Source organism: Lagopus leucura, unplaced genomic scaffold (genome assembly GCF_019238085.1).
Source record: "Lagopus leucura isolate 7727_CA_CO unplaced genomic scaffold, USGS_WTPT01 Super-Scaffold_73, whole genome shotgun sequence".
Lineage (NCBI taxonomy): Eukaryota > Metazoa > Chordata > Aves > Galliformes > Phasianidae > Lagopus > Lagopus leucura.
In genome coordinates, this window is record NW_024962252.1 from 16,325,998 (window position 1) to 16,339,724 (window position 13,727).

Below are 13,727 nucleotides of genomic sequence, written 5' to 3' on the forward strand. Positions count from 1 at the left end.
TGTTCGCCTATGCATAAAAGCTTGTGCAAATGCTCTATACTAGGATTTTAAGTGAGCACATAGGTAGTGTGTCATGGTTTATTGGTCAAAGGAACAGAGACATAAATAGGTTGCTCCAAAATGAATGCCTCTTATGTATTTCCATGGAAATGACAACAGATACAAAGAGCACAATAATGCTATGTGATAGAGCAAATTCTCAGCTTACACAATGCTCTTTTTCAACACAGTTGCTACCATTAGATGTGCATTTTCATCATCCATTAACAAGAGTGTGCATTCTGTGCTTGTTCACGATCTGCACCAGTGGAGGTGACCCATTGTTGCCTCTACTGAAATGTGCCACCCACTGCCTCACAGTGCTCACATTCTCACTTCGGTCTCCATAAATGTTCAGCAAGTGTCAATGAATGTCAATGGGTGCAATTTTTTCTGCATGGGGGAAAATTCATTTCCATACCTTTGTTTCATATGCTTGTCAGACACCATTTTGCCAAACTGCCCCTCTGCTGCCATCTGTCACACAGCAATAGAATATAATGGGATATGTTCAGCCTCTATTGCCATACCACCACCATCTGCCTCTGATGTCACGAGGCCAACATCATAAAATAGGAGGTGTTACTTTCAGAACAGCCCTAGTAGATTCTCTTTGTGCATTGTTGCACTGAAAGGAATGAGAGATCAGAGCAGGAATATTGATGTGAAAACCCCTGGGGGAGGAGTTCTGACTGTCTCAAATAAGTGTTGACTAGTGTAATGGGACTGCAGTATCAGTCTTCCGTGTCTGTAAATATATTTCTGAGTGGAAATGTTCAGGATTCAAGCCTGGCTGAACAGTCAGTATACCACATGTCATTCATGAGTCTGACTCTGGTCATCATACAGTTGCTAATCAGTCAGTGGCAGAAGTTTAACTCAACTGGAGGCTTGTATTGCACGTAGTAAATACATCTTGCCTCTCTCTTCCAGCAGTCTAGCTGCTTTTCTCCATGCCATGAGCAAGCTCTGTTTGTTTCTGGCAAATGAAATAAGTAATGGGAGAAAACTATGTTTGCAAAAGGAAAGCCCTGCTCTTGTGGAAAATACCACAAATGAAGGAGATGTCTTAAACTGTCCATTTCATGGATAAAACCCACGTTCTACTTCCTGCCAATGTTTCATAGCATTCAGAATTATTTTCCGTCTTGTTAGTGGTTGAGCCCAAGAAGAAAACATCAGCCTGACTGTTTTTCTGTTTATAAAAGGGTGTATGATCTGGTGCTTCCTACCTTAGGGTAGGAGGAGAAAACAGCAAAATTCTGAGGTGAAGTGGTCGTTCTTATGAGACTGCCCTCAGAGGAAACGTGAAACTCCAGGAGCTGAGCAGGGACCACAGATGCACATATTCTAGGTTAAATCCTGTCCCAGAGCTGGGAAAGGGCTTAGGATTTGGCATAACCAATGTGGTCCTAGATAAGAAAAACTGAAAACAGAGCTCAGAACTGCCAGGATTCTGAAGTGAAATATAGCATAAGGCTATCATAGTTGTCCAGAAATAAATCATTCCAGTGTTCAAGCAATCAATGCTGTGTTTTTTTTTTTTTTTTTTTTTTTTAAGGAATAGAAATCTAGTTTTGGCATCCAAATGACTTTTGGATTCAGTAGAATCACAAAATGATTGGAGTTGGAAGAGGCCTTTAAGATCATCTAGTTCTAACCCCTTGCTCTAGGCAGGGGCACCTCCCTCTATACCAGGTTGCCCACAGCCCTATCCACCCTGGCCTTCAAAGCTTACAGGGAGGGGGCATCCACAGGCTCTCTGGGCAGCTTATTCCAGTGTCTCACCACCTTCACAGTAATTTATTCCTGATTTGTAGTCTGAATCTACTCTCTTCCAGTTTAAAGCCATTTTCCCTTGTCCTGTTGCTACCTGCCCTTTTAACAAGTCCCTGCCCAGCTTTCCTGTAAGCTCCCTTCAGGTACTGGAAGATTGCTGTAAGGTTCCTGTGGAGCCTTCTCTTCTCCAGGTAAAGAGCCCCAACTTTCAGTCTGTCCTTGTAGGTGAGGTGCTCCAGCCCTCAGGTCCTCTTCATGGTCTTCCTCTGGACTTGATCAAACAGCTCAATGTCCTTCTTGTCTTGGGGGACTTAGAACTGGATGCAGTACTGTAGGAGTGATCTCATGAGAGTAGAGTAGAGGAGCAGAATTGGTCACATTTCTCTTGATGCAACCTGGGATACAGTTGGCCTTCTGGGCTGCAGGCGCCCATTGCTGGCTCATGTTGTTGTCTTTCATCAGATGGCGCACCAAAATCCTTCTCAAGGCTGCTCTCAAGTCATTTTCTGCCTGACCTGTTTTTGTGCTTGGGGTTGCCCTGATCCAGGACCTTGCACTTGGCTTTGGTTCACTTCTTGAGGCTGGCATGGGCCTATCTCTCAAGCTTGTCCAGGTCCCTCTGGATGGCATCCCTTCCTTCTAGCATGTCAGCTGCATCACTCAGCCTGATGTTATCTCCAAGCTTGCTGAGGATGAAGACAATATTCAGGTCAGAATAGTGGAGAACAGTCTCTATGGGGTGTTCAGTTATTTCCCCCCCCCCCCCCCCCTTTTTTTTTCCCTCCAAGACTTGAAAATCATCTTTGTAGACTAAACTTTAGATGGTGCGTTTGCTGTGAGCAGTGGTGGGGCCTATGGAAGTGTGCCACATTGTGTTTGTGAACTCTGTCTACAGATAAAGTTGCCTCCTCTTGTCCCTGATGACAAGACTAGAAAAAGTGGTAGCTCAGGAAAGGGCTGCACAGCTCTGGAAGTTTTTACATACCTGTTGTTCTGCAGAGATGCAAGTAGGAGAGAAAGTTCTTTGCCTCTTCTCCAGTCCCTATCTCTTAACTGTTTGCAAGGTGGTGGAGCCTGCATGAGAGGAGATGCTGCTTGCTGAAGCCTGCAGAAGCAGGAATATGAGCTGTTTGGGCAGAAAAGGAGGAGCAAGCTGCTGCCTGCCTCTGGGAGAAGGAAGCAGTCTCTTCTGCAGAAGGCAAGAAAGCTGCTGAGACATGGCAGGGGAGATGATCTCTCTCCTTGAAATGCTGACCTCTGAGGGGAAGAAGCTGAAGCCTTGTCCTCTTGCTACCCTGCTCCTTACAGTTTCAAAGTTTCTTTTTCCCGATGAGGCACTTTCCCTTCTTGCAGTTCTTTACAACACACAGTACATTCTCCGCTTTTCTCTCCCACAGAAGTGCTCTAGACAACTCTCTGCAGAGCACATCTCCCATAGTTACCTGTGTTGCTGTGCTTTTCAGTGCTTTCAGACCCTTCAGGCTGGAAGTTAGACAATTAGTCTGTCTGAAACTTAGATAAACGCTAAAGTGGTGCATTAAAGTGTGACTTCTCAGAGCATTAGTATTGTGCTGGATTGGGGCTGACAGCTGAATTCTGGCTTTCGGCATTTAGGAAATCAAGGGGAGAATGAAATGCTGCATAGTTCCAGGGGCTTGAGCACAAAGCAGCTTCTGCAGGTTTCCAGAAAGCCTCAGCTTGCTTGTGCTACTGAGAGGTGAACAGTGAACCTCAAGCAGAGTTGCACATCCTTCTGGTTAAAATCCTTGGTGCTGCTCTGAAACCGCAAGGTGAATGCAGCAGGGACATCCTCACGCCAAGGAGCTGGGGACCCTGTGCCATGAGGTTTTGTTGTTTTCTAGGTGTTCGTTGCCCGGGTAATCAAGTGGCAGTGTTTCAAATTCTTGCCTTTATTAGGGTATGTGGTATCATTAGGAGGCTGGCAGCCATACTGAACTTGTTGTCGTAGTACAAAATGATCTCATGCTTTAAGGGGGAGAGGAATACATAAGGAGATAAGGCGTGCCTTGCCTCTCAGACTTCCCCATCCACTGTTTGGCCTAGTGAACTGGGGTGATGTGCATAGATCATTCAAAGTAATGCCTCCTACTTATGTCCATGGAAAGTTCAATAGATCCAAAGAGCACAGTCACACTGATAGAGCAAATTCTCAACTACAAAATGCTATTTCTCAATGTAGTCACCACTGAAAACGCACAGCTAACAGCAGTGATGAACAGCAGCGTGAGCCCTGCCTGAATAGCGAAAAGCACATCTCTTTGGCCTGCCTAACAAGGGAGGCTTAGGGAAGAGCTTCCTCAACAAAAGCTCAGACTGGCTCTACTGTTGAGTTATTTAATCATTCAGTGTTATCAAAACTTTCAGTGCTATAATGACAGTGTGTCTTGATTATAATCTGTATTTACAGTTTTGTGGAAGAACTCATGCATCATGTGTTAAGCATTTGTCTCAGTTGTTTGAGTAAGACTGAGCTATATTTTGCATTTAAGTAAACATTGAAAACAGTGTAATTTTCTCCAAATTATGGCATTTATAGCACAGAGAGAGTTTTGTGAGAAAAAATCAAGTATGTGACAGACTGTGTTTTTGGTGCTGCAGTGACTGGCACAGTGTTTAGCATTCCTCATGGTTCCTGGTAGTTGTTACAACCCACTGAGATGCTGAGTTTGCATGGGACAGGGCAACCATTTGCCCTACTGAAGTTCTCCTGGCTCTGAACAGGAAGCTTCATTCTTTATCCATCATCTATTCATCTGCTGAATTAAATTTAATTAAAAAAAAATAAATCCTTTATTGCAGGAAATCCTCATTGCTCTCTATAACTTCCTGAAGGGAGGTTGTAGTGAGCTGGGGGTCGGCCTCTTCTCTCGTGTCATTAGTGATAGGACCAGGGGGAATGGCTTCAAGCTACGGCAGGGGAGATTCAGGCTGGACATGAGGAAGTATTGCTTTTCAGAAAGGGTGGTCAGGCACTGGAATGGACTGCCCAGGGAGGTGGTGGAATCACCGACCCTGGGGGTGTTCAAGGAAAGACTGGATGTTGTGTTGAGGGACATGGTTTAGTAGGAGCTATTGGGAATAGGTGAACGGTTGGACTGGGTGATCTTTTAGGTCTTTTCCAACCTTAGTGATTCTATGATTCTATGATTCTATGAAAGAATTGCTCTAATTCTCAGAGTGGTAATTTCCAGCTGACCTGCCCAAAGGAGAGTGGAGGCTTTTGTTTGGGGGCTGATCCTGCTCATAGATGCCCTGCTGCCCCTTGCCCTCCATATTGGGCTGATTTGTCCCTCCTGCTGCCTCAGGTATTGTTGCTCACCTGAGCTTAGAGGTTGCTTAGCTTTTTTGAAGGCTGCACTCTGATTTCCAGGCAGCAAGCATTATGCCAGCAGGAAGATGACCACATCACCATGTGAGTATGGTCCTGAGGAGAGTTCGGAGGTGGTTGGGGCCTTGTAGGCACCTCTATAACTTCATGAAGCCTATCTACTGCCTCTCATTGTCCTTTCTGGGACAGCAGGGCTTGTATTGTCTCCTTCCTGAGTATTTCAGCAGATCTGGGCTCCTGCTTCCTCCTGAAGCTCAGCACAGTTTGAATCTGCAGCTCCCTCCAGCAATTACAAAAATCATGGTCTGGATCATTTCCTCGCAACAACTGCCTAATGAGCAGGCTGATATGCAGCTTGCAAGTTTTTCCTCAAGATGGATGCCAAACCACAAGTGTGGGCAACTTAAAAGTCAGAGCAACATCAGGCTAATCGGAGATTAAAAATAACACTCAGTTTTTCTGGTCTCCCATCCAACACGCTAATGGAGCTATTAGTGTTGCCAGCTTTCCCCATAACACTAAGATGTTTTACCTCTTTTCTGCTAAAGCCTGCTGTCATTTCCAGCCTCTCTTCAGGAGCTGAAATGGGAATTAATCCTTGTGGTGCCTTTACCCCTTCCCTTCTTGTTCCACCTAGCCTTGATGATTGCCTGCCTGCCTGCCTCTCCCTTGCATTGTAACCCTTCGTCCTCCAGCTCTGATGCAGTGCAACAACTTAATGCTACAGAAGAAAAACCTTTGTGGGATACCCTGGTGTACATTCCACCTTCCTCATGTTGTGCACACATTTTTCTTTCATAGCCCTCATTTTCAGGGTGTCCCCTTAGTTCCCACATTGAAACCAATCCCTATTCTGAATCATGAATAATGTTATAAATGTGTTTGCAGTGGCATTTCCCTTTTGCAGAGTGCTCCTAGAGGCAGCCTCCCAGTTCAGGGACGTAGCTGCCTACTGCACAATGGATCCCAAAATAATCAGGATACTGTTGATGTGCTCAAAAACAGGGTATGTTTGCTATCTCTGAGTGCTTGCTCATACTTTTTTCAGGCTGCTAAATAAGTTTTCTTCACACTTTGACTGACCAATTTGACGTTTGTGTGAAATAGGTGCTTGTGTTCCCAAGCACAGATGCCAAGCTCAAACTCAGGCTTAGAATGTCCAATTTAGTGCTTGAAAATGGGACTTTTCCTCTGAAGCCTGTATGTGTGGGCTGCAGGGGACCTGGAGCTGTGGGTGAGGCATGAGGATTGAGCATTGCCCCTACCCCACCTTGCGACTCTGGTGCCTTCTTATAGTTTTTTAGATAGGCTGCTTTTTTTGGGTTGTCCTCTGTGCTGTTTTATCTAGTGGGGACAAAGAGCTTCAGAGCAGCACCAGCCGTGCTGATGGCACAAGGCTGGTCACAGACAGCTGTATGGAGGCCTGGTGATCTCTCCCAGGAGGCTTGGTGGCCTATTGGTGGACTATTCTTCTTCAGGCACACAGCAGCACCCGTGAGCAGAGGTCCGACCTCACTTCAGTTGAGCATCATAGAATCATAGAATGGCTTGGGTTGGAAGGGACCCCAAGAATCATTAATTTCCAACCGCTCTGCCACAGGAAGGACCACCAACCTCCAGAAATCATGCTCACGTTCCTCGAATGCCACATTTGGCACCCCGCAATTTGCAGGAAATGTCACATTTCCTTAGGGGCAAGGCAGCATTTCCTGGGGCATCTGATCGTGTACTGCCACTTTCCGCTTAGGAGAATGTAAGCACAGGAGGCTGAAGGAGAGTGACACTGCTTGCCAGACATGCCACTGTGCATTTGTGTTCAGACTGTGAGGCTTGTGCTTCTCTTTGCAGGAAGCCCCACTGGCTCTCTGCTTTTCCTCTTTACCTGTCTGAATGGCAAATAGTATTGGAACATCCCCCGCTTGTGTGAGACAATGCTTCTGGCAAAATGGGATTCAGGAAGTCAGAGAAAGCTGATGCTGGCAGGCCATGGGGGTGGTTGTGCTCACTTTATGGAGACATCGGTAGGAGTTACCCACAAAAAACTCCCAGATGTTGAAGAGCAAATGTGAGTGGAGAGGTTGACTCCTAAGCACTGCTGTGGGCAGATGGGGGATGTGCAGGCCTGGACTCAGATTGCAAGCTGTACCACTTTTTTCTCTGCTAATATTTAACTTTTGCAATTTATTCTATAGCATATATACTGGAACTTGAGACATACAGGAACAATAACAGCCACTTAGACTGTCAGATAAATTGTTTTGCAGTATTCATGGTCTGTGGAGTCCAATAGTTGTACAAAAAATCCACTATCACCAAACTGGAAAAACAAACCTCTGTGATACACACCTATTATTTTTCAATGTATAATGATAGCTGTAGTCAGACTTCAAAATTGCAAGCACTCTGGTCAAAGGTAGATAAATCTCTTCAAAACACAGCAGACATTGCCTTGCTATTTTCAGACCCCAGCAAGAACCAGCCAGCAATTCTCTGCCATATATTTTTTTCTGATTACAGACAGCAGGTTTCCATCCAGATCATGGGCTCAGGGTGATAAGGAGAAAATGACAATGTTGTAGCATCCGGTTTGTTGAAAATTGATGATATGGATGTGTACATTTTTTAATTTGTGGAAGATGAAGCATGGATGCTGTGTAACTTTTTGAAGACCTTTGACTGAAAAGAACATTTTCAATGTCTTACAGAGCAGAGGGAGGAGAAGTATTTTGGTCCAGGTGTGAGTTTGATGTTAGTGACAACAATGTCTATGCAAGTTTTGTACAATTGGAAATATTGAAATACGTATTTGCTGTTGTTTTGTTACTTACAGTTCTTAAACAACTTTTTTTTTTTCACTTGAAAGAGAGAGAAGAGGAATGTTTTTGCCTTTATGCCTCACAGCTGAAAGCAGACATCTGAACCCAAATGAAACGCATGAGAAGGAACTAATGCGGTTGTTTTGTCACTTTCAGTCTGTGTACAGTAGGGTTTCAGTCTTTGATGGACTGGTGAGAGGAGTGGAAGGATGAATCGCTTGTCACCATGTAATCTGTCAATGTATAACTTGTCAACATATAATCTGAGTCAGCCTCCGGAGAAATAAGTACATGCTTTGCGGTTGCATTCATAATGAACTCAGTGAAACGCAGATACCTTGTACTAAGCCAGAACAATTTAGCCACAAAATTAAGCTAATTGAAAAGATGTCTCTGATTTTGGGATGAAGATCTTGCAAGCAGGTAGGGGCTTTGTGTCAAAAACTCATCACGGTGCCACTGTAGGAAGCATAGAGCCTTGAAGCTCCGCTATTGACGATATTCACTCGCTTTGGCAAATCCCCTGCATTGCAGCACAGGTTGCAACATCTCTCAGAGCTCCAAACTACTTTTCCACACCTGTCCCTGCCTGCTGTCTGTAATTTAGCTGCTCTCATGAGCTGCTTTATGAAGCTTATGTAATTAAAGTTACATCTGCGGAGGAACAAAGAGAAAAGACGGGCAATGCAGTCTAACTCGGAACCTTGACTTGACTTTGCCTAGTGCATAGTTTTAAGCATCTGCTTAAAAAATCATTGACTTTACCAATAAGTAAAATCAGATAAGTATCCGTGTATGTTACTGATGGTCCAGAAAAGCTGTGACATACTAGAGTGACAAAGACCCCAACAGTAGCGGAGAATAAAATAACCTGAATTTCTCACTCCTGCTCTTCAATTTCACATTGCAAAGTGAAAGATGGCAGGAGCTTGTATGCTGTTAGCCAAAAGGCATGGCTGCCCCAGATAGCGCTATAATACAGGAACTTCTTACTTAAGAGTGCAGAAATCCATGATGGGATTTTTTTCCTGCTCTTCCTGCTCCCAGTGAGAGAAGAAAAGTATGCTGTAATCCTGGAAAAAGAGTCAGTCTTGAAAACTACAACTCTCCACTAAATACAGTAATGGGAGCGCTCACCATGCTCTCTGCTTGTTGTTTTTTCCCCTGAGCTCTAAATATAGTTCCCAAATGTGAAAGCTGTAAATTCTTACAGTCTCATAGCAGTGTGAGCTCATCACAACTGGCATTGCCAGAGCTTCTCTCCTCTGTTGCCTTATGTTCCTGAACCCTTCATTGCACCAAGTTGAGTTTTTTCCCAATTTAGCAGCGAGACACATTCGTAAAAATAGGCTCCCAAATTGCTGAGCAAACATTTCCAGCTCCTTTCTGGAATAAGATCTAGTGCTCTTGTAAGTAGAGGGTGCATTGGTTCAAAAAACAATGTCAATAATAATTGAGAAAAGAGAAATCTTTCTTTCTGTATTTCTCATACCGATTTGGATTATTTCTCTGCTGCAGCCAATGCATAGGAAAGTCAGGGTAAGAGGAGATGAAGGAGAAGAGTGTTTTCTCAGCAGCTGAAAGGTTTAGGCTGAAGATTGGCTTGGGATGGACAGGTTGAAACCTTCTGGGAGCTGCTCTGTCTGCACTTGACTGCCAGGGAGCAGTGCTGGGTTGGGTACTTTGGAGCTGCACTCTCTGTTTGCTAACCACGAGCACTGGGTTCAGTTTCTGGTGCAGAGATTTAATGAAAGTGAAAAAGAGGAGATAGAGATTACACAGGTCCCTGTTCTCTGACTGTTCCATGCATGCCATGCTGGAAGTTACTAATGGAAGGTCTGGAGCTTATTCCCTTGCTTTCAGTGCTCTGCTGGTGCAAAGCTATGGTGGATGTATGAAGAGCTACCTGACAAACCTTCAAGGGATTGCTCTGAAACATGTAAGTAAAGAATCACAGAATCATTAAGATTAGAAAAGGCCACTAAGATCAGCTAGTCTAACTGCCAACCCATCCCCACCATGCCCACTAACCATGTCCCTCAGTGCCACATCTGCACATTTCTTGAACACCTCCATGGATGGTGACTCCACCACTTCCCCAGGCAGCCTGTTTCAGTGTCTTCGTGCCCTTGCTGAGAATATTTTTTTCCTAATATCCAACTTGAACCTCCTCTGGTGCAACTTGAGGCCATTACTTCTCATCCTAAGAGACATTAATTCAAAGCAACTTTTGAATAAGGTGAGGGTTTCTTGTTTCATTATTCCTCAAGATGTCTGGCTTTAGATGAGATGTTAGTTCTTGTTGTGATACTGGACAGCCAGTCCCCAGGGAAAATCAAAGCCTGTAAATGTACAAAAGTGGCCCATTTCCTCCAGAAGAGATTTTGATTTTTATGTATTTTCATTTTATTTCTACTGTGGTTTCTACAAGGTGCAATTTTTGCATCCTAGAATGTTTTAAATTATCTCTTGCAATTAATTGCTATCAGTACTACAGTAACAAGAGCTAGGAGTTAATATTCCAACTGGGGCATTTAAGGTTAAACTTCTGATGGTATGGTGCAGGTTGCTTGCTGTACTGATTGGTTCCAAAGGGACTGGTTGGAAACAAAGGGCATTTAAAACTCACAGCCATGTTTACCATCTACAGCTAAATAAGATATCTGGAGGCTAACCTAGAAATGTGATGGGGTTTGTTAATTTTTATTTGTTTTACGATGCAAATAAAATAGTGAGCCCATCGTCACAGAAGCAGAGAAGATGAAGCAATATTCTTGGCTACGCATTACTGGGTAAAACTTACTGAGGCTGCCCCCAGTTTGTTGCAGCTGTGAGCCCTTGATTATATGGAATTTATCCCAGTGTGGAAAGCTTATCTAAAAGCCTTTATTCCACGCACGACCTATTTTAGGCCTCTGTGAAGTGCAGAAGTTTGACATAACGGGTCAGGTGTTTCTGCTACAAACACAAATCCTTCGTGAAAATCGCTGCTGCAACGTTTAGCCACTGGATGTCCTCGTTTTCAAAGGTCTGCAAAGGTTGATCAGCCGGAAAGAAACATGTTGACGTTTGCAGAGTGTTGCATAAAGATGTTCTATGTGTGCTGCGTATTGCCAAACTCCAAGCTTGCCACCCATAAAGCAAGAGAATCAGCAACAGAATTGGTTTCACTTTTTAGGGCTATTAAACTCCTACAGCATTCAGAACGTGTAGTTTGTTCCATCTTTCTTGTTGACTGAACTATTTATTTCTGTAAAAGCTTGCATTGCTGCACTCTTGCATACTTAAAGCACAGAGTAGCTCACTACATTTCTTCCTCCTTGCAATGCTATGTTTACTAGACTTGGTTACTGTTTTTGCTGCGGATTCTGACCGGAGCTTGATCTTTCCAAATTCATACTCTTTTTGAAGGCTGTACCCCTCTGACCACAGGGGCTGGCTCTGCTGACAACAGCATCAGCAGCAGTGTGAGCCCAGGGGCATCCCTGATCCGATCCCACAAGGACATTACCAGCAACAGGTAATGACTTGCTCCTGCTGCCCTTGCCCTAAAAGCTGGCCCTCCCTTTTGCTCAGAAGAATGCTTCCTTTCTCCTGCAGCAAGTGAACAATCACCGCTCACCTTTCCTTTGCTGCAGGCTCCCATGCTTGAGCATCCCCTGCAGCTAAGCCTGTTTCTTGTAGGTCTGTTGGTATCATCCTCCTTGCCAAACATTCCTATCTTTTGATTATTAGTTGATATGGTTTGTCAAACACTTTCCAACAGCTTATAAAAATCAGAGCTAGGGGGAAGGCTGGCAACAGGATATCTGTAAGTACATGAGAATTTCATGTTTGTTCATGAAACGTGAACGTGTTCATGAAAAACTACCTTGTTGGTTTTTTTTTTTTTTCGGTCTAAAGTTTCAAGAAAAAAAATCTACTTAGCTTTTTCAGCCTTTTATTTTCTTTAATTTAAGCTTCTGTTAAACCACCTCATCTTTCCAACAATGGAAAGCCTGTGCTATGTAAACACGTTTGAAATCATGACAGCGAGTTTTGCCAGAGGACAAACTCGGTAGAAAAATTAAGGCTGGACATCTTTCCCTTATAAAGGATTCGTCTGTTATAAACAGACATATTTATGCTAGATGCATTCGCTTCATGTACCAGCATGGTTGTTCCATTCTTCCTGCTGGTGCATGAGGCATCTCTCCAATAAAGATCAATCTCCCATAGCTGCTGAAGTCTTTTAAGGTGACTGGCCAAGCGTGCCTTTATTTTTCTACTTTGTAATGTCCTTCAGGTGGCATGGCATCTGATGAGTGCTTCAGAAAGAGGCTGATATGTTTTCCAAACACAGCTCTGCAAGACTGGTGGATCTTTGTGGAGACTCATTCTCACAGGTCAGAAGAGGAACCATGCCCAGAGCTTCCCGTGTGGATAGAGACCTGAGAGGCACCAAAAGACTCTGAATCTGGATATTTGTTCCACTCAACAACCATGCTGGTTTCCAGGTTCTAAACCAAACCTAATATTCAGATAAGCAGAGAGGGAGATTTGGAATGCTAGAAAATAGCTAGGACAGAAGGAAAACACCCATGGCAGGTACAGGTGATGTGGTGCTTGACCACAGTGTCATTGTATTAACTCCAAGTACACCCTGCTGCTTCTCTAACAGGGAAACTAGCAGAGCGTGGTAGGAACATACTGCCTTGTGCACACTGAGTGAAGGAGAGCAGCTTCAGAAGAGGCTATGTGAGGAAAGAGTCACAAAATCACCAATTGACAATGGCTGGCAGGGACTTTTTGGGTCCATCTGACCCCTCTTCAAACAGGGACACCCAAAGCAGGGTGCCAAGGGCAGCATCCAGTTGCCATCCTGTTGAAGGAACAGATTTATCAGTTCTTTACTAGTGTTCTCTGTGCTAACTGTGAAGAAGAAAGAGAGCTGGAACCCATCACAACTGTTCTGATAACAGTCCCTAAGCAAGGTGGAAGCCTTTCCTCCTGCACCCACGGCCATCCCTTAACAACTGGAGCCCACTGTGATTTTTGGGTGGCTTTTGGAAAATAAGAGATGTTGCTTTTGGCCACTGCAAAATTGGAGAATTGATTTGGAAAGCTGGAAAAAGAAGTAAAAGGTTTTACAAGCAGCAAACCCTAGATTTACAGTGAACAGAGAGGATTTTTCTGTCCCTAGTATGAGAACTCTGATGCAGCTTCAATGAAAATCAATAATTGATCTACATCCATTTACAGATGCATCAACACTTATGTAGGCTGAAAAAACCTTATCCCTGTGTGCACATTTTGCTTTTAAGCAGCTTGTTCCTGGGCTGCCTGTGAATGTATCTGCTCTCATCACACAGGGAATGTTTGGTTCCTTCTAGGAGCAAGCTGGGGCCCTGTCTTTTTCTGCCAGATGCCAATAAGAGGACTGACAATGCCAAACTGCTACACAGCTTGTTAGATAAGTGCAGAGCCCTTTAAAGCTTGAGGTGGAACCAGGATTTACCTCTTGAAAAACAGCAGCCATCCACAAAGCCAGTTCTACGGATAACAGTTCTCCATTCTCCCTCACAACAAGCAGTGTAGGGCTGAAATCAAAATAAATCTCTCTCTTTTTCTTTTTAGATTTTCTGGCATGGGCTGAGGCTCAGCAAACATGCTGTAATTCTCTCTGCTGCTTAGTGCCACAGATCATAGACTGTGCAGCCAGTGCAGATCACATGCTTTTGTTCCCTATATAGAGGTAAATCTGT